General features: G+C 41.7%; 1 protein-coding gene across 3 annotated transcripts in view; it reads right to left on the bottom strand.

Annotated features, from left to right (window-relative positions):
- THSD4 (thrombospondin type 1 domain containing 4) overlaps window positions 1-17,171 on the bottom strand; it is a 260,249-nt gene extending 243,078 nt beyond the window's left edge. For 2 of the 3 annotated variants that reach the window (XR_003534995.1, XM_027688407.1), the window contains exon 1: window positions 17,066-17,171. The gene's annotated coding sequence lies outside the window, so the exon portion shown is untranslated. The remainder of the gene's footprint in view (window positions 1-17,065) is intronic. The other variant, XM_027688408.1, reaches the window with a different exon arrangement.
- Window positions 17,172-18,811: the final 1,640 nt, after the last annotated feature.

Below are 18,811 nucleotides of genomic sequence, written 5' to 3'. Positions count from 1 at the left end.
AAGCCAACAGTAACATTTCACCTTTTGTCTAATTATCTTCAAGAAACGTCTTCCTACAAAGAGGTTTGAATTTTTGCAGAAAGCCCATGAATTAGTTACCCCAACCTCTTAATTATCACGGGACTCCTCACATGCAGGTTTTCATGTGACTGTACCCTTTGTGTATTATGAGTGGACGGTATTTCACTTCCATGAATTCCAATATCATTTTAGCATCAACCTATACTTCTTGCAAGTCCTGTCAACTCACATATATCCATATACATCTGGGTATTAACTATAACAGAAATTTCTTAGCCTGAATATGTACAGTACCTACTTAAACAATATGAGACCCTCTATTTTAACTCACAACAAGGATGTGAGATACATCTTGTAGAAACATACACTAATTCAACCAAGTTTAAAGTGTTCTGAGCTTTTAGCCTATTTTACCTTGTTAACTTATATCAAGCCTTCCTTCAATATTTATCATTCTGGTTAGATTATGTATCTTGCCAGCTACTGACAATGGCAACTTGAAGTAGCTACAAAACTTGAGCATCGTCCCAAAGTCACGTTTCCACTGATGTGAAAAGCTCTCTTTTTGTAGTATTTAGTGGGGGGAAAAATAATAAATAAAGAATATTTAGAAACATTACACCCTTTAAGACTGCCTTTGAGTATGTTGCCTAGTATGTTGGTATAGTGTATCTGTTAGTTTAGTTGTTCACATCTATTAAATCATGTTCAGTGCAAGTCCTTTGGATTGCATCCAAAATTCATTACATTCACAAGACTTTGATAAAGCACTCACAGTGCGCCAGGTTTATCTGGCTACATAATTTGTGCACACATCCAGCAGCCTGAACTGCAGCTGTTGACACCTACCACCAGAGTTTTAATCTCTTCAAATGTTCAGTAACTACATTAAAACATACACTTGTCTCTGGAAGGTGCATAACAGAGAAATCTAGCCCTATATCTGATAAAAAGTTCTGATGCTTACATGGAGCAAGCCTTTTATTAAAACAGAAATTGCAAGTTACCCCACCTAACCCTGAAGGTGCCTTTCTGTTTCATTTTAAACGCTTTGAAAACTTCCAAGTTCTCCTTCTGGGTGTGTCCAGAACGACTGCAGTCCAAGAAAGCTCAGTGCCTGTCTCCAATCTAAGCTTGACTGAGCTCCAGAAGTTTTCGTTCCTTTGCCTAAAACACACATGGTGCAGTAATTGTCCTCCAGGATATACACAGAGCGATGATCAAGCCTCTTACATTCACAAATGCAACTAACTGGCTCTCCAACGTAGCCTGTGGAACCACCCCCTTTGGCATCCCGGGTGGTGACTCACCTGCCATAGGGCCCTGAGTGACTCACCCTTCTTGGGGTGGGGAACACCCTCCCTGGGACCTCGGGGCGCCCCTCACCCCCAGCTGATCTGGGCCAAGGTGCCACCACCTCTGCAAAGCTCTGCTCCCACACAGGAGCACCAAAAACCCCAAATAAAACAATAACTGTGAGGTTCAGGGCCATCCTGGGGCAGTCTTGAAATTCTGGTCCAGTTCCTAGAGCTTGATTCAGCAAACATTCAGTGGTAAAACTGTGTCACCTGCTTATCTAGCATCCAATTCCATAACACTTAATTGTCGTCTGAAAATCTAGGAGACAAAGCTGGTGAAATGCAATAGTGATCATACACCAAATTTCCCAAAATATCCATTCACAAAATGCAAATTTTGGCTTTTAAAAATATTGCTATGCTGGAGGGTGCCACAATTCAAACAACTCTTGCTTCAGTCCTTGTTGAAGAACATATAATTTAATTAAGGATTCAACAAGGGTTGTGACATTAATCTTGTAAGTAAAGGAGAGAAGCAAGAACTGCTTGCTTATAGGTCATGAGCTGCAGTCATACAACATATGACTGGTAGGATTTGTTTCTTTAATTTTTCTTAATCTTTGTTCTCAACACTGGTTATATATTTGCTGAATGTGCACTAGCAATAAATATTTCATAAAAGTAAAATTATTACAATAATGAGTCTGATCTAATACTAAAGACCTCTTAAATTTAATAATTAGCTTAAATATGGATTTAACACCATAGAAATATGTTTGATAATTAAATAAAGTATATTTTTGTGGTATGAATAATGACATATAGTTAGCTCATTGACATCCTGCTCAACTGCAAAGAAGGTATGCTGGAGTAGCAGTGTTTAATTGACTGGTAATTCTGATATGATTTACAATGACCAAATTCTGAAAAGGGTATATGTGAAGATCAGATTTATCAAATTTTAAAAAAAGTCCAACAAACACAAAATCAAATCAAGTGTCAGAAAAACTGAATTAATTGTTCTTTTTTACGTCTTTGAAATAATAAAGAATGATACTTTCTCAAGATTCAGGTAGCACCAGAATTGCCATTTTTACTCAGATTTTGTCCCCTCTTTCACCTTTTGAAAGTATTAGCTAATTCTCACAAAAGCTTAACTGCATTTCAAGTTCCCAGGCAGAGGACAATTATGTAAAAGATAAAAGTAATCACAAAAATGAGATCATACAACTCTCCAGATTGACAGAGAGATTTTCAGGATGTAACTGTGTGGAAACTATTGCAAATCTATCTTAAGTTCATTTCAAGATTTCAAAGTGATAGGCTGTGCCATCTTTGCCAAATCCCTGGCATTAGTTTTAAAACTGTGTTTAGCAACTACAATCTTTAGGATTTCTTATGATGACACTGTAGATAGACAACCTCATTTCTAACTGAACAGTGTTTGGTCAAGAAATCACAACTCAAAGTGCATTTTTCAGTTCTTGAATCTATGTTGTCTTCTACAGAAAACAATTTAGAAAACATTATTAAGCTCCAAATTAGAGACTTGTAGAGCTTCATTAGGTCATTGACCTTTCCCTGACTTTACTGTGTTATTTGCTAAGGACAGCCTGAAGTCAGGGTAATGTTTTCCACAATTTTCTATGAAGTTGTAAAGCTAGATACTACATTTTATTGAGAAGATCCCTCAACTCTTCAAAAGCCTTTGTAGGCAAATAAAATGAAACTAGGGAACACCTTCAATGAACAGTGGATAGACCAACTGGCAGCAGTATGTATTTAGTATTCTATTTTACGCAAGTTTTTGCTGCCCAGGGGATGGATACAAAATATGCACTTGTGTACCTGCAGGTGTATAAAAGGAAGCCCATCACACAACTACCAAAGCTAAGGTAGCCAAGCCACGTGTTTGTTGGTTTTTTCCCTTCCCTCCTCTCTCAGAAGAGACTCCTATACGAATCTTGACAGCAGCTTGTCACCATTCACTGATTTAAGGAATTCCAACTCTTGCCTCAGCTGTTCTGTATCCCTAGTGCAGAACAAACTGGGAAGACTTTACATAAGACAAGTGTGTGAGGGTCTGAGGAGCTCTGTTCCCATATGAAAGACCTTGCTCAGTGTTCAGCTGGGATATTCTACATGTGTCATGTAAATGTGGCTGCAAACTCCCTTTGTTCACAGATCCACCAGTACTCATGGCACACACAGCCATTAAGACCTGTCTGTTCCACACTTAACCATCCCAGACAATTGAAAACTTCGAGCAGTTTCAGCTTTTGAAAGCCATGAAAAATGCTGCTTATCACAGCTCTACATATTGGAAACCATGACCTCTTCTAACAAGACATATTCCATATATCTCAAATTCCTTTTTCCTTGAGAAGAACATTTTTCCTGCAGTCTTCCAAACCAAGGATGTAGAAGATACTGCACATGTAAGAGGGAGGGAGAAATGACACATTAAAGATCCCTTTCATTAAACAATCTTCCTTAACCTTTCCATAATCCTGATCAACATTAATCTGATTATTGGTATGGAAAAATACAAATAAAAGAATGCTTAACAGCCTAAAAAGTCAGGTGGAAATACCTGACATCTCTATAAGCACAAAATATAGGTGAATCCTTCATTGTTATGACAAGCAAGAGAAACAAACCTGTGTGAACTCTGCTACTATTAAACAACTACAGTCTTGCCTACAAAATGACCAGTAACAGCACAATTCTGTTTTTAACAAGATACTGCTTTAAGTACTTTTCTACCAAGTGTTCTAGAGTGGTGTTTTAGATTTGGTTCATGCACTGCTTTGAGACCCTCTGCAATGGGTGGAAACTCAGGTTTTGTGAGTGAGGCATTCTAAAGTGTCTGCTGTGCCTGGGAGTTCGAATGCCCTGGACGGAAATACTTCATTGAGAGAAGGATTATGTATGAAATGTCAGTCTGCAAGTCTATTTATTTAGTAAAAGTCTTAACAATATTGATACAGTAAAGCATATAACTGCATTTCAGAACAACTAGGGATAACAGAAATTTCCGAGAGCCTCTTTTAGCCATACTAATTTCTTTACCTGTAAATATGTCAAAGAAAATGAGCTTTTCTTATGCTCCTTTCACGACTTGATAAATGGATGCTGTTTGCAGGACACAAAATGTCTCTCTGAAATCAAAGAAAAGCTTCTAAGTTTCAACCTTTCTTAGTCTGTGTCTTCAAAGCTCAGGCTCCCAACAGCATTTAAGTGGAGTTCACACCAAGAGGCAGATGGTGGTTCTGAGGACCTACTGTCTTTTGCATGAAAACCGAGGACCCACCAGCCTCACTGAGGGAGTTATAACACACCCTGTTTGGAAAGGTCAGAGAAAACAAATATTTCAGCAAAGCTAATTGAAGGCACATGTACAAGGAAAGTAAAACACAACATATTTCAGCAGTATAATCAGCTATTTCTTAGTAATGCAGATGGGAGACACCCCTCTTATTATGTAAAAATCACGTATATTACATAATTATTGTGAAGTTAGGAGATACCTTCCTTTTGCAAAGAGGAAACATAATTTTTCAGCTGTCTGTTTCAGCAGAATGTCTGTCTGGCAGAACACAAGTATCTTTTTTTCACTTTTTTAAAACTGCTTACCACGAGATTTAATTTTCACACTGTTCAATTAACATTGTAAATACCTGCCTAAGCATCAATATCCTCCACATAGTAAAAAAAGGAACAAAATATAGGAGGCTCTGCTTCAGAGAATGATTTTTTTGGACTGAGTATTAGGCAACATTCAACAGCATCCAGAGGTGAAAATCAAGTGATCCTGTTGATAATGCACCCTTTGAAAGATATATTTCATTTACTGGTAAATAGATGTGTGTGTCATTAGCCTACTGGATAGCACCAACACAAACAGAAAAACTCATGTGAAACTGCCCTTTCTCTAAATTAGAGCTGACTCAAACTAACAGGACAGTATAAAGAGCCAGCAAGTGCTCTGTGAACCCACAGAAACATTTCCAACAATACAAAAATCCTGGACTTCAAAGTTGTGATTTTCTAAGGTAGAAATTAAACAGCAGTATGCTTAAATCTCCACAGTCCTCACAGAAAAATGAAAAAAAAATTAGTGTCCATGTCAAGCACCTGAACAGATGCAATCTCAAAATATCAGCTTCCACAAAGTTCCTTCTGTTCTGTTTGCCTTGAGGTGCCAGTGTCAGGACACAACAGGGAGGAGAGTACGTGATGGAGACTTGAAATCTTCACTTGCTTATTGAGAAAGAAAATATTTTCCTTGGAGTAGCAGTGGGAATCATCTCCCTGTATAAGTAATACCTTCAAATAACAATGATTTCTGGGAATACTCACACGTTATCCAGAGCAGAGCAGTGATAAAGGACACTCCAAAAGTCAAACCAAGCCACTTTTCAAACTTGTTAGCCAACCTCTAATGGAAGCATTCTCAGTCCTTGGAGGAGATCACTGTCAATCTTCCAGTTACCAGAGAGAAGAAGATTTGCAAAGACTGACTAAATAGTTCTCTTCTGGGCAGCTATTCCTATCCACTGTCGCCAGAGATGCTTCATTTTCTCAACTCAAACCCTACTAACTGGAACATGTATCTATAAATACAACACAGGCATCTATTGAAATTAGCATTAAGATCCTCGGGATTCAATTTCACACTTCAGCTTCAGTGACTCCAAGGGCTTCTCTAGCATTATTCTTTGTGTCCTGAACCATAAAAGGGATAAAAGGAATTTCTGGGGAACTTCAGAGATTTCTCTGCCTGTTTTGTAGCTCTCTGCTTTGGGTTAGGCATTCTAAAGGAAGGTTGGCATTCCCTCAAGACCTGAATGGGACCTTGACACAGAAGAACGACTGGGGGAGAGAGAAACAAAGCAACCCTATTTGTTAGTACAGGTAAAAGCAAGGCAATTCAGTGTCAATTTATTAGTCCATCTACTTTCAAACAAAACACATTTCATAAATGGACATGCCAGGCCACAAACAAACAAGTGTCTGTTTCTCCTTGAGTTCTGACAGCAAAGGGAGAAGGTCTTGGTAGTCCAAATCCCACAGCGATTCAGTGCAGTGCTGCTCTGCAGACACTGGCTCCTGTACCTTCTCTGATGGAGATTATTGTGGGCACACATCCCAAAATAACTCACCAAATCCTTCTCTACACGAGCTTTCAAGGACACGAGCTTTCAAGGACAAGTGTTTTAACATACATTTCAATACCGCCATAGCTGGAAGGGAAAACACCACAACTGTCTACTGATGCACAGTTTGCCCTGACAAAGGTCCAAAAAAAAGTGACCAGGGCTTTCGTAACACGATGAAAGTCCTCCTCCCTTCAGTCCTCTCCTGCAGGCAGCAAACTGCTTTATTTTGGCAAAACTCATGCAATTCTCACGTGGATTGGGCTTTACTTAAACCAGAGCAACTGCTCAGGTATTGGTGCAACCCAGATGTCATGAAGGAGCTGGGCAATAACCTGAAGGTGCTGCACTGCCCTGGGGCAGGGAGGGGCAGAGCTGTACCTTCCTCTTAAGGGTTCACAGATTTCATCAACATCAAGTCCAGAATATTTGGGAGAATTTGGGCACTAAAGACTTGCTAAATAGTTGCAGTACATGAGAGCAATATAAGGCTTCAACTGGCTAGAGGCCAGATGCAAGGATGTGGAACTTCTCAGGTACCCCAGTGGGAATATATTTTAGGGACCACTGAAAAATAAGTGACATATGTCCAAAACAAATAGTGCTGAGATACTATAGCATTCAGAAAAATCCTGAATGTGCCTTTGCTGAGTACAACATAACAAATTAACTGCTCACATCTGCTCTGAGGGAAAATTCATATACCTAATAGCAGACTTGGGTGCTTTATTTTTAAGAGGCAGTTCAGAAAACAACTGCTAGGTCACAGGCAGAAAACCAGCTCACCATGTAGCTTAAGCATCTCACATTGTGGAGTTCAGAGTCTGAAACATCTTGAAATGGACTAGTTATGAAAGACTGTTCAAATTACTCTGTTATTAAATAATACTACAAGAATGATGAGACTCTAATTTATTTCTCATTAAAATCCTCTCTGATGTGAGACTCTCCACATACTGGTACGGAAATGCAACAATGGAATTTGAAGATTTATTGTTTTCTTTTATGTTCCTACATAATGATGAATAATAGGTCTAATGAGAGGTCTTGCAAGAGCACTGTGAAATTAAGTATTTTTTTCATTAATTTTGAAACAGAATACCAGGGGACTTAAAACCAACACGAAAAAAATCAACTATCAGTGGATCTCTGGAAGAATGGCAGTAAGTTGCCTTGGACATCTTTTGCAAAGGTTAAGTTCTGCATGCAAATAAATACAGGATAACTCAGAGAACATCCCAAAGAACTGTTTCATGGAGTTCTATTTAGCTTTCATCCACAATAAAATTTAGATGAGGGCATCAGCACAACAACACAGACATTCAATATGTTTATCCACTGGGTTTGATATATATAGATTCTTACAAATCTTCCAAAACTGAACTGGCAACCAAGATAGCAGCATCAGATGCCAACTGTGCTGCTAAACCTTTACCACTTAAAGGGGTACATTTGCAGAGGTGCATCTCTTCTCTGGGGGAAGAAAATGTTAATGGGGATAAAAGGGAAAATGCTGGTACTCAGCTTTATTAGTAAGGATGACAAACAACACCATCATTGTGTCTTTTCAAGAAAGAGAAATTAAGATTCAGCATGACTAGTGACAGCAGAAGAAATGTCAAATCCCTACGTTCAGAAACAATTTACGTTCTCAATTCTACCCCGAGACTGATGCCACTGAATGTAATTTCCCTGAAGTCCTTATTTGGTTCAGGTTTCAGAAATCCCCTAATGCTTGTATGAATCATAACTCCGTGTGGTGAATCCTTCAGCCTCCTGCATTTTGAAACCGAACTGCAAGATCCTTTAAGGGTGGGGTGTGGGATCTGTTTATTCTTATCCTGTCAGCTTGAAAGGGATTTTAGACATCCTACCAATCTTGCTGCTATGCCTCATGTGCTCTGGTGGTCTAGATGACAGTTAGTATTTCAGTCCATTTAATGTAAACTGCATAAACTGTTACACTCCTACAGGAGATATCAGTCCATGACACAAAAACATCAAGATAATCATACATTCAAGGAATCTCAGGCCATCAATCACTGAGCAGCAAAGCTGAAACATTTCATCTGCTGCAGATTAAAATCTCCCTATTAGGAAATATACAGTTTGGCAGATGCCATCCAGTGGCCTGTGAAGAACAAGTCTATGGTTGACAGATAAAAGATATGAACCTTGCAGAACCACCACCAGCCCTTGTCATCCTCGATAACAGAATTATGCAAAAAACTAAACTGAGGAGTCCAGAAGACTCCTTTTCAACTTCCAGTCGTCCTTTCCAAATCAGGTTCTAGTCTTGAGTTTTTCTCAGCCTGTAAGTAAATTCACTACTGCTTTCAAGAGAGGTTTGCTTGACAGTAGGAATAAGATATGACTGTATAATCTGACTTCTAAAAAAAAGAATCGACTTTCCTACTTGAAAAGTCATTCACTGGAACTGATGCACACAAGCACCCACTCCCATATCTGCAAAAACCAGATTGGTTGAAGAGAAAAACCATTAAGAAATGCCATACTTCTCTATAATTCCTGCATGAGCTTACAAAGAAAGGTAGGTTAATGGAAATCCCTTTTAACAAAACAGTGGAAACCAGCAGTATAGTCAGTCACAGCACAGTAAAGAGGTGACTGTATCCTGCCTCCCCATTTAGCCATACACTACTTTATTCAGAATAAGGTTGCCACAATATTCTTGCAACACAGCAAAATTATTAATTTTAGTTTTGTGGGACCCCTGCACCTCCCAGCTCAACCTGGATCAGGAGGATACCAAGAGCAGGAAAGTGTGACTACCCTGTCACAGGTCTACCTGCTGACAGCACATACAGCCTTTTGGCTGTATTTAAAATCTCTGATGATGTCAGATTAAACTATTATTTTCTGCCTATATATAACAAATGTTTTAATACATAAGCGTCTTTGCTCACTATCTCTGTTGATCAGATGTAGCTTAGAAACTGTAATTAGGAGTGGTAGTTTCAGAGTTGGCAGCCCTGCAAGTCACAAGGAAGCCCACTCTCACCTTTCACTTTTCTGACCACAATAAAAGCCAAATCTAATTCAGTTTATCAAAGTCATTTACAGTCCAGAAATCTCTGCCACCATCATGGCTGGGACTCAAGCAAAGTGAATTGCATCGGGTAACAAGAAATCAAAGGTCACCTCTTGGCAGTGGAGCCTGAACTTATTTGTGCCTGAGGGCAGGTTATTACAACACAGTGACCTTCACCTGACATCACTTAATGCTCCAGGCAAAATATCCCTGCTAATATTCAGTCTACAGACTGAAAAATGGGGACTTAGGAGGTGAACGAGAGACTTCTTGAATTTGCAAGACAACAACAATGGCCTTTTACAAAATGCTGGCAAAGAGCAGCTGCTCCAACACTGTGGACTTCAGCTGCTGCTTTAAACAGTCCCAATGCCATTGGTTTTGTTTTTGTTAAATATGAGTCTGCACTGCTGTTGTGCACACTGCTTAAAGTCTTATATAGGGACTTGTAATCTTCTACTTGAGTACTCACTGTAGGAGATAGGTGAAGACTTGCTGAAAGGAATGCAACTCGAATGTAATCCCTCTTTGGGCACTGCTTCACACTGTGCTTCCTAGTTAAACATAATATCTGTATGGCCTGAGTAAACAGGAATTTTGAAAAGCCCAGAGTTTTGAAAAGCCCTTCTAACATAACTTTAAGAAAACAGCAAAACAAAAAGCAGAAACAAACCCCACCTTCCTCAACCCTCAAGTTCCAGCAAGATACATTTGGAAACAGTTTCTCCCCCTCTTCCATTTCAAAGCAGTAGAAACAATCCCAGTTAAATCACAAGCAGTGTGGTTCAAAAGAAGTCAGTTCAGAATATGACAGTTTCTGTTCAATTTTAACAGAATGAAAGGAGCAAAGACATTTTAGCCCTTTCTTGCCCTTACGATTCAAAACTGCATAGGGATTTTTGTCTTGTTCAAAACAACTGTTCATTATTATTATTATTTTAATAATTTTAAAAATTTTAAACATGCTTAGAAACTATAACTCTGCTTTCAGCCCTGGTGTGATGAATTTGGCCAGTAACAAACACAGGCAGAAGCCACAGCTTTAAGAAAACTGATGAATTACCGCAGCATTGTCAGTGCCTAAGTAATAAATCTGAACCTGATCCAGCAAAATTGTAAACATTCCTATGGGAAGCAACAAAAGTACTCCAATCACCTCAATGTGAGCAAATCCCTGAACTGGGGGGGAGGAAAGAAAGAAAGAAATTAAAAAAGAGATGGTCCTTTTGGTGTGCAATATGTATTAACAGACAGAAGCAATGTCTGAAGAAGTAAAGGAATATAAGAAATTACATTTTTAATGGCTTCTTATCACTACAAAAAGATCAAAACTGACATCCTGCCTTAACCCCTGTGTTTCAACACACATGAACAGTATTTCCTGGGCCATCCAAGCTGAACAATACTAACAGTTAATGGTTAACCCACAATTTTAAGTCCTTATTCTTATGCTGGTTCAGTTAAGTGCTTAAATTCCACATACAGACCCTGAAAATCTGCAAGGAAGTCTTCCCACTATTCCACACTCACTTCCCCAGTGAATGCAGCTCCACAGAACTACAAGAAAATGAGACAGAGCTTTCATTTCTGCCAGATTAAGTAATTGCATCCATTCCATGTAATTTATCACCCTTTTGGGCAGTTTCTGTCATGGGATGTCATTTTATTGCAATTATGCAGGGTGGGATTGGACAGGCTCTTGCTTCTCTCTGCCAATCTGATAAGCAAAAATATTTCTTCTTTTTACTTTCGTAGAAACTACATGTTTTAGATAAAAATAACCAAACAAAAATGCAAGTATAATATACAACTAAGTAATAGCCTGATGTTACCGAGTCAGGACCACAACTATCATCTTTACTGTGGAAAAAAAATCCAGGACACCTGAAAACCTTCCAAGTCAACATTTACTCTCAGATTAGTGTCAATAGTTTTGCTGAATTTGCCATTCAGAGGTAGGTTTGTCCTTCCATGCACTTCCCTTCAGCTAATCCAAACAGAGTATCAGGGGAATCTGCTTGATTCAGGATTGCAGATTTTAGTCATACGATATTCAAGTATCCAAGTGACGTTTTCCTCCTGGGGGAGTAGTATCCATGCTCACAGATATCCAAGTGCTGATCCAGCAAGGCCAAGCACAACAGATGTTTTTCACCAAGAAGCAAGTTTCATGGAGAAGGGTTTTTAGAAAGGGCTTCTTTATCCATCCTTTTCCCAAAACAAGGGCAAAGAAAACACATTCCAACTTGGATATCATGACTCACATAGAAGGTAACACGCAGGAAACCACACTACTCCTGTGAGCACTACAGACAGTATCCTCAGCCTCACAGCAAACTTTGGGCAGCCTTCTCCTGTGCTCTTATCTCCCTAGGCCATGCAGCCACAAAGGACAGACCCTGCCCCACCTCTTGGCCAGGCAAGGTCCAAGGTGTCACATCAGCCCTGCTCCTGCATCCAGAGGCAAATTCGGACCTGCTCACTACCAGGTTCCTCTGCTAAACTTCATTCCAGTACAAGAAGAGATCAGTACAACCCAGACAAAGATAAAAATAGTTCAGAAGTTGGAACTTCTCTTGTCACAAGTTACCCCTTCGAGAACAAAAAGGGAACTGTTTCATTTATTGTAGTATTTTAATGACTTGAGTTTAGGAAAAAAGCACAAGTAAGAAAAGTGAAATCAACAAAAATACAGTTTAAAGAAGGGCAGTTTTCTGAACAATTGTATTTCTCTCTACACTCAATCACATATGGTTCTATATAACTTGTGAGTTTATAGCAGTCCTCAAGGAAGGAGAATAAAGGATCAAGCTTGTTATGAATAAGCAGCTCCTCTGCAAAGGGCTGAATTTTATCTACCAAGTCCTGTAATTTAAACATCCTTTTTTTGGTACCCAGAGAGTTTTCCAAAGGCTCCAGTTCCAGGAACCAACTATATAACTCCTGTTAAAAGAACAAGTTCCTAACTCTTGTACTATCAAAGCAAACACTGTAAATCCATGGCTGGAACCAGTGGTCATGCTTGGCAATGAGGAGAGCACATCACATGGGAGTGCCCTGATCCCAAAGACACCGAAGTTACTGATAACCTTTTCCTTGCCTTTACTGGCTCCTAGATCAGAGCTTTAAATAAAACAGATAGTGGCTCGTGCACTTACTGAGAAAAGAATCTACAGAAACGATGGAAAAAAAGTAATTTTTTTTAAAATAAATTTTTCCATATAAGGAGCATGGAATCTTCCTGTGAAGGGAAATTCCAAAATCAGGACCAAAATAAATACTGAAGTGGGATGCCAAGTAGCAGCAGCATAGGACTGATGTGAAATAGCCAACAAGCAAGACCTTAAGCTGTGATTTGAAGAAACACAATAATAAACCTATGAGACACATACTTTATAATCTGGGTTTGTTCATGAACAATCAATATTTTTACACCAATGACATTTTTTTTGTTTTTTAGCATAAAGCACCTTGCATGCAACTGTCTTCAGGAAATTTAAGTTGACCAACATCCTGTAATTATCATACCTTGTTCAGAGATAAAGGAACAAGTTCAGAGATAAAGCAAGGCACCAACAGCCTTGATCAGCAGCACAGAGCAGGCCAATGGGAAGGCAGAAAACAGAAGCCCACATTCCAGCAACTCCCACAAATATCCCCCAACCAGCCCATGAGGCCACTTGCTCTCACAAGGACTGCAATGAGATCGTATCAACATTGGCATATTTCAAGTGCAAGAACAGTTCCTGTGGAGAAGCCCCACTTTTAACTTGGTACCACCATTTCAAAAATATGTAACAGATGTCTGTGGATGGCGTTGACAAGTGCTGACTGTTTAACAGCAACCAAAATTATGAACACTGACCCATCTCTGGGAATGCCATAACCCTGCAGGGAGAAGCCGAACAAAGCTGATGTGTGACATGACACTCACAAGTCCCCAGGAGAAAAAATGGGTGGGACAGAACATTCCAGAAGGAGATAACTGAGTTGTTTTAAATTACAGAGTTTGAATCTGTTATTGTCAACTAACACAAAGAACAAAAATTAACAAAAAAAGTAATCAGGCAACAGTGAAGCACATGGTTTCAGCTCTGCTCCCTTTATATAAATAATAATGGCCCATCTTCGTGAACGAAGATTTGGGGAAAGGTCTTTTACCTTTCCAGCCTGCGCAATGGATTTTTTAGGTGAGACACAGCCTGCGCTGAACTGAGCCCACCCTTTAATCCTAAGGTTCATCTGCCGGGGCCAAGCAAGCTTGGACAATGGCAGTGAGGTCCTCAGGACGTAGGTTTGTTTAGAGTGTCCTTCTCATAGATGGATGGCCACACAGGGCTAACGACCTCCATCAGGCCAGAGACCGGGATTTGAACCCGTGGTCGCAGCAGTGAAAGTCCTGCACGCTAACCACTAGGCCACCAGGGGTCTCTTTATACAGAGTAAGATATGAGCAAAGTCAGTGCCCATCAGATCACTCCGTCAATCAATCTCTTTTATTTATATCTGCTCAGCATCCCTCTAATTAATCTTCTAAACGAAGTACTAAACTGTGCATTCTCCCTAAAAATCTAATACACATCATCTACTGTAATGTACTATCCTGAATAAAAAAGAAGTTATTCAAATGCAAAACACTCTTACTTCACCTACTAAACATTAACAATGCAACCATATCCATTGATCACACATTGAAACCACAAATATTCATAACTGAGCTACCTTTAACAGTTACCCAAGTCGCCCTCCAAACTGCATTTATACCAGGGAAAGCTGCTTTCTGAAAACAAAAGAACTAATAACTCAACTGTATATGTGCCCACTCAAGGGAACAAGACTTGTCATAGAATTCTCCAGACAGCACTACAACCACTGGAAGCATTTCACAATTAAAAGCTACTTTGCCTATCAACAGTGGTAGAAGTGCTACTATCAGGGTCCAAATTCTTTTAGAAGTTGGTCTGACACAGTAAGTTTTCTGCTTTTACTTTTTTCCTACTTGCAAAAAACAACAGCTTCCTAAACCTGAAGCCTCTTATGATAACACAACACTCCAGGGGACACAGCTAAAATTGCTTATCCATGGTTGACTTTGGAGTTCCCTGGTTTTTTAAGTGCTTAACCATCAAACCTCCCTTTTCTCAAACAGAACAACTCAAAGCCCACAGTGGTGTCTATGCTGACTGCACTTCACTGTGGATAATAAACCTGAGTTTCAAAGTAAAAAATAAAATCCAAAGTATCACTACTAAATGTGTGACCGGCACTTCAGCTCTGCTCTCAGTACAACTGCCACTGTGAACAGGCTGAATATCACACAGCTGATGTCACATCACAGAGAACTGAGACTACAATGTAGAAAACCAGCTTCCATGTTGTCACTGTCTGCACAGAATCACACACTGAGGCCAATCTGAGTCTTGAAGATGATTCTGTTCATTTTTGTTTTGTTTTCAGCCTTTGTTTAATGCATGTTTGCCTAGCACAGTTACTCAGTTTGTTCTGCAGCAAAAGCAAAGGTTTTGTACTGAGATCATAAAACTCATCAGTGACTAGAAGCAACATAGTTCACCTTCTGTAATTAAATCTGCTGGAGTTCTGAATGAACCTGCTGCATGAAGTGCGAAAAGACAAAAATCCTGCACCATGTGACACCTCCAAGTGTTTCTAAGAGTTAGCTGGCAATCAAAAGTTGCTCCTTCAATTACAATGGAGTTGTTTCAGATTAAACTTATCATCAGCAAGACCTGGGATTAGCCCAGCTCCTAAATAAAACCTGACAAGTTACATTCAGGGCACAGTTATGACAATACCTATACTCACTTTGAAGGGCTCTCTGATACAACCCACACCAGCTGACTTCTTATTTCTAACTTGGCTAAAAATTCTCATTTTACAGCACTTTTCTCCTTGAAAGGCAGTCTCTCCTCCTAGTCTACTACTACATACCCTGGAAGTGGAATTCCTTGGTGATGGCAAAGAAAGCATCAAGAATTACAGGTATCTAATGAATTTCAGCAGTATCAAGTTTCATTTTGAACCCCTGATGATAATGAATGGGTGGAAATCACATCAATCAGTAGGTAACTACTAACTTCATACCAGAAAGAAGTTTGAGTTGGCAAACTACAGCTTGGTAGTTCAACTTGGTATGAGTGAACTAGCAGTTCTACAAATAGGACTAAACTCAGGCAGATTTGGGCTATTTTCAGTTCTTGCTCTTGCCACAGAAGACAGGAAGAACGTGCACAGCAGAATGACAGAATATTAAGAGCCCCTAAGGCATTATACCATTGTATTGAGCTACTAACAACTTAGTGACTTAGACAGTGGTTTCTGATTAAAAAATTAAGCTACACTGATTCAATAACAGGTGACCACATAGTGAGTTACAAATATTTCTATTACTTTTGTTGGCTATTCATGTCACTGATGCACCAACTTATCATTTCTGCCAGCAGACATCATCATGCCCTTATGTAACACATATTGTACTGAAATCTTGAATATGGCTCAGTTTTGCTGACCCCTTGATTAAAAAAAAAATAAAATAACAAAAAATACAGAGAAAGGAGATGACACTGGCAAGAGATATGGAAGAAATTCTATACAAGAGAAGTGTCTAAAAAGCTAAGAATTCTTTATGTTGAAATAAAGGAGGTAGGGATATAATGAAAGAACACAGTTCTGAAATAGTACAAAGATAGTGGGCAGAGAACAAGCATAATACACTTTATAAGAACCAAACAGTATCAGGCAGTAAAAAGAAGCAAAAGGAAATAGTTTTTCTACATATTAACCAGTGAAACTCACTGTTGACAGACTTTCTAAACTGTTCATATTTCTAGAATCTGGAAAAAAATCATTTGGATGAATTAACGGCAAGTGTGTCAAGGGCTATAAAACACACAGGTGTGGACACGCTGACACTTGCAAAAACGTAAACTGTAGTTGGAGAAGAAAAGGTATTTCAAGATTATTCTCTGCTATAGCATATACTCCTGACAACCGAGCACAAACAGCTTGAGTGTTGCTGGAATCCAAGCGCAGGAGAGATGGCAACAAAACCAGAAGCAGGAAAGCGTGAAGAGAGATCCCGAACGCCAACCTCGGTTCATGCTCTGCACGCTGTGCTCAGACAGACCAAAAGACCTGGCCCAAAGCAAGAACAATTGCGACACGCATTCTTCGCGAGGAAAGTTATTCCCTTCTTCCCCTCTCTCGCACAAACTGCTGGATTCGGCTCAGGCTACGTGCAGCCACGGCTTCTGGTGGGACACCGATGCAAAGCGCAGCAGCTCCTCACAGAGCCCCTGGATGCAGCTCCTGGAAGCCGAGCGTGCGAGGGGAGCAGCTTTGAAATGGCTACTTACAGAGCCCAAACACGCGGCGCAGGAGCCCCGCGGGGCAGCCCGGACCGCGCTCCCGCAGCCGGGGCAGCGCCAGAGCCCCGCGGGCCGCGACCCCTCAGCGCGGCCCCGCCGCCCCCAGCGCCGCCCCCGCCCCGCTGCCCCCGCCCGGCGCCCACCGCCCACCTGGCGCGGGGCTCCCCGCCCGGCCTCTCCTCACCGCTCCGTGCCCGGCGTCCCGGCCGGGCGCCCCGCGACGAGGCGCTCTCGGTGCGGGGGGAGGGCTGAGACCCCGCGCGGCCTCCGGCGCATGGGAGGCGGCGCGCCCTGGGCCGGGAATGCCGGAGCCCCGCCGGACCCGAGCAGGTTCCCGGCGGCTCCGGGGCTCAGGCTCAGCCTCTCCCGCTCCCCTCGCGCCCGCCCGCGCACGGCGCCGCTCGCGCCCGCTGCCGCCACCTGCCGGCACGAGCCCGGCACGGTCCGAGCCCTCCCCCGGCGCTCCTGAGGGTGGGTGAACAGCGCGGGATGGATGTGCAGAGCGGGATGGGTGAACGGCGCGGGATGGATGTGCAGCGCGGGATGGGTGAACGGCGCGGGATGGATGTCCGGCGCGGGATGGAGGTCCAGCGGGGACCGGGGAGGGGCACGACACCTTCCAGCGGCGCCGGTGCGCGGACGTGCGGGGGAGAAGGCGGCGGGGGGCGGTGCGGGGGCTGCCCCGCGGATCACCCGCGTCCGTCCTCGCCCCCGTCCGTCCGCCCCCGCGCCCATCCTCCCCGCGTCCATCCTCCAGCCCCCCGCGCTCATCCCACCCGCGCCCATCCCCGCGCGGTGCGGTGACATCCAGAGGTGTCAGGGAACGGTGCCCCTGCGGGAGCGGCTGGGCAGGTGCCGCTGCCGGGGTCGCCCGGGCTCCGCCACCGCAGCGAGAATGCGGGACATTGTCATCCCTCAGTTCCTCTAGCCCTTCGCTGTTGGAGACACCAACGCACCCCACACTGCTGCCTTCGGAAGCTACAAGAAAACACGGGAGACAACGGTCATCTCCCTGCCCACCGGCTGGATGAAAGACCATCTGCTTCCAGCAAAATACTGATAGCCAGAAGATAATCTGTGTTCCTGATAGTGTTTGCTTAAAAGCCCGAGATTTGAAACAGAGCCAGTGACAGTGGTACACTGACACTGTGGAAAGCAAGCCACAAACAAACAACTACGAGGAGGATCTTTTCTTGAAAACTTTTGAGTTGGCATCTCAGGAAAAAAACGGATTTGTGTCTCTCTTCCTGCTTTATATTAAGTGTACTGGACCTAAGATCCCTGAGGGCATTTTTATTGAACAGAGCAATAAAGTGTCTAGCATGAGCTCTAAACCTTAGAACCAGATAGTCACTGGCAACAGTTCACTGCAACATTTAGTTTTATGCTTTAAAAAACCCACAAAACTATTATTCTTGTGCTGGAACTGGCCCAATCAGGTGAACCCATTTGCTTTAAAGCACAGCAAACAAGTTGTTTTTTCCTTGGCAACATTTTGGGCTCAATTGCACTTAAACTCAGCCAAAACAGTAAAAGATGATGTGTTGATTGTGCTGTTCATTGCACCAGAAAAACTTGTCCATTCCCAAGTCCACATATAGCAACAGGCTCTAAGCAAAAGATCTATTGCAGAAAACTTACTTTCCCCTGTGTGTTCAGCAGGCAATTGCCACAGCACAGCACTCCCAAACAGCTTCAGACACCTTGCAGGCACCATGGCAGATCTTGGCTGCAGAAAGACAGCTGTATACAGCTGCATATTAAAGTTTTCTCACAGGCAAAGAAAAGCTGCATTATAACACTAAGAGAGGGGTAGCTATACTACCTCCAAGAGATTGAGTTCTCATTTGTAGGAAGCAAATGGCTTTGGAAAGCACAGATTTAATTTAGAAGGAA

Source organism: Neopelma chrysocephalum, unplaced genomic scaffold, assembly GCF_003984885.1.
Source record: "Neopelma chrysocephalum unplaced genomic scaffold, ASM398488v2 Primary Assembly neopelma1_75, whole genome shotgun sequence".
In the NCBI taxonomy this organism is placed as follows: domain Eukaryota; kingdom Metazoa; phylum Chordata; class Aves; order Passeriformes; family Pipridae; genus Neopelma; species Neopelma chrysocephalum.
Note: the sequence above shows the minus strand (reverse complement) of the source record. Positions and strands in the feature narration are given on the sequence as shown.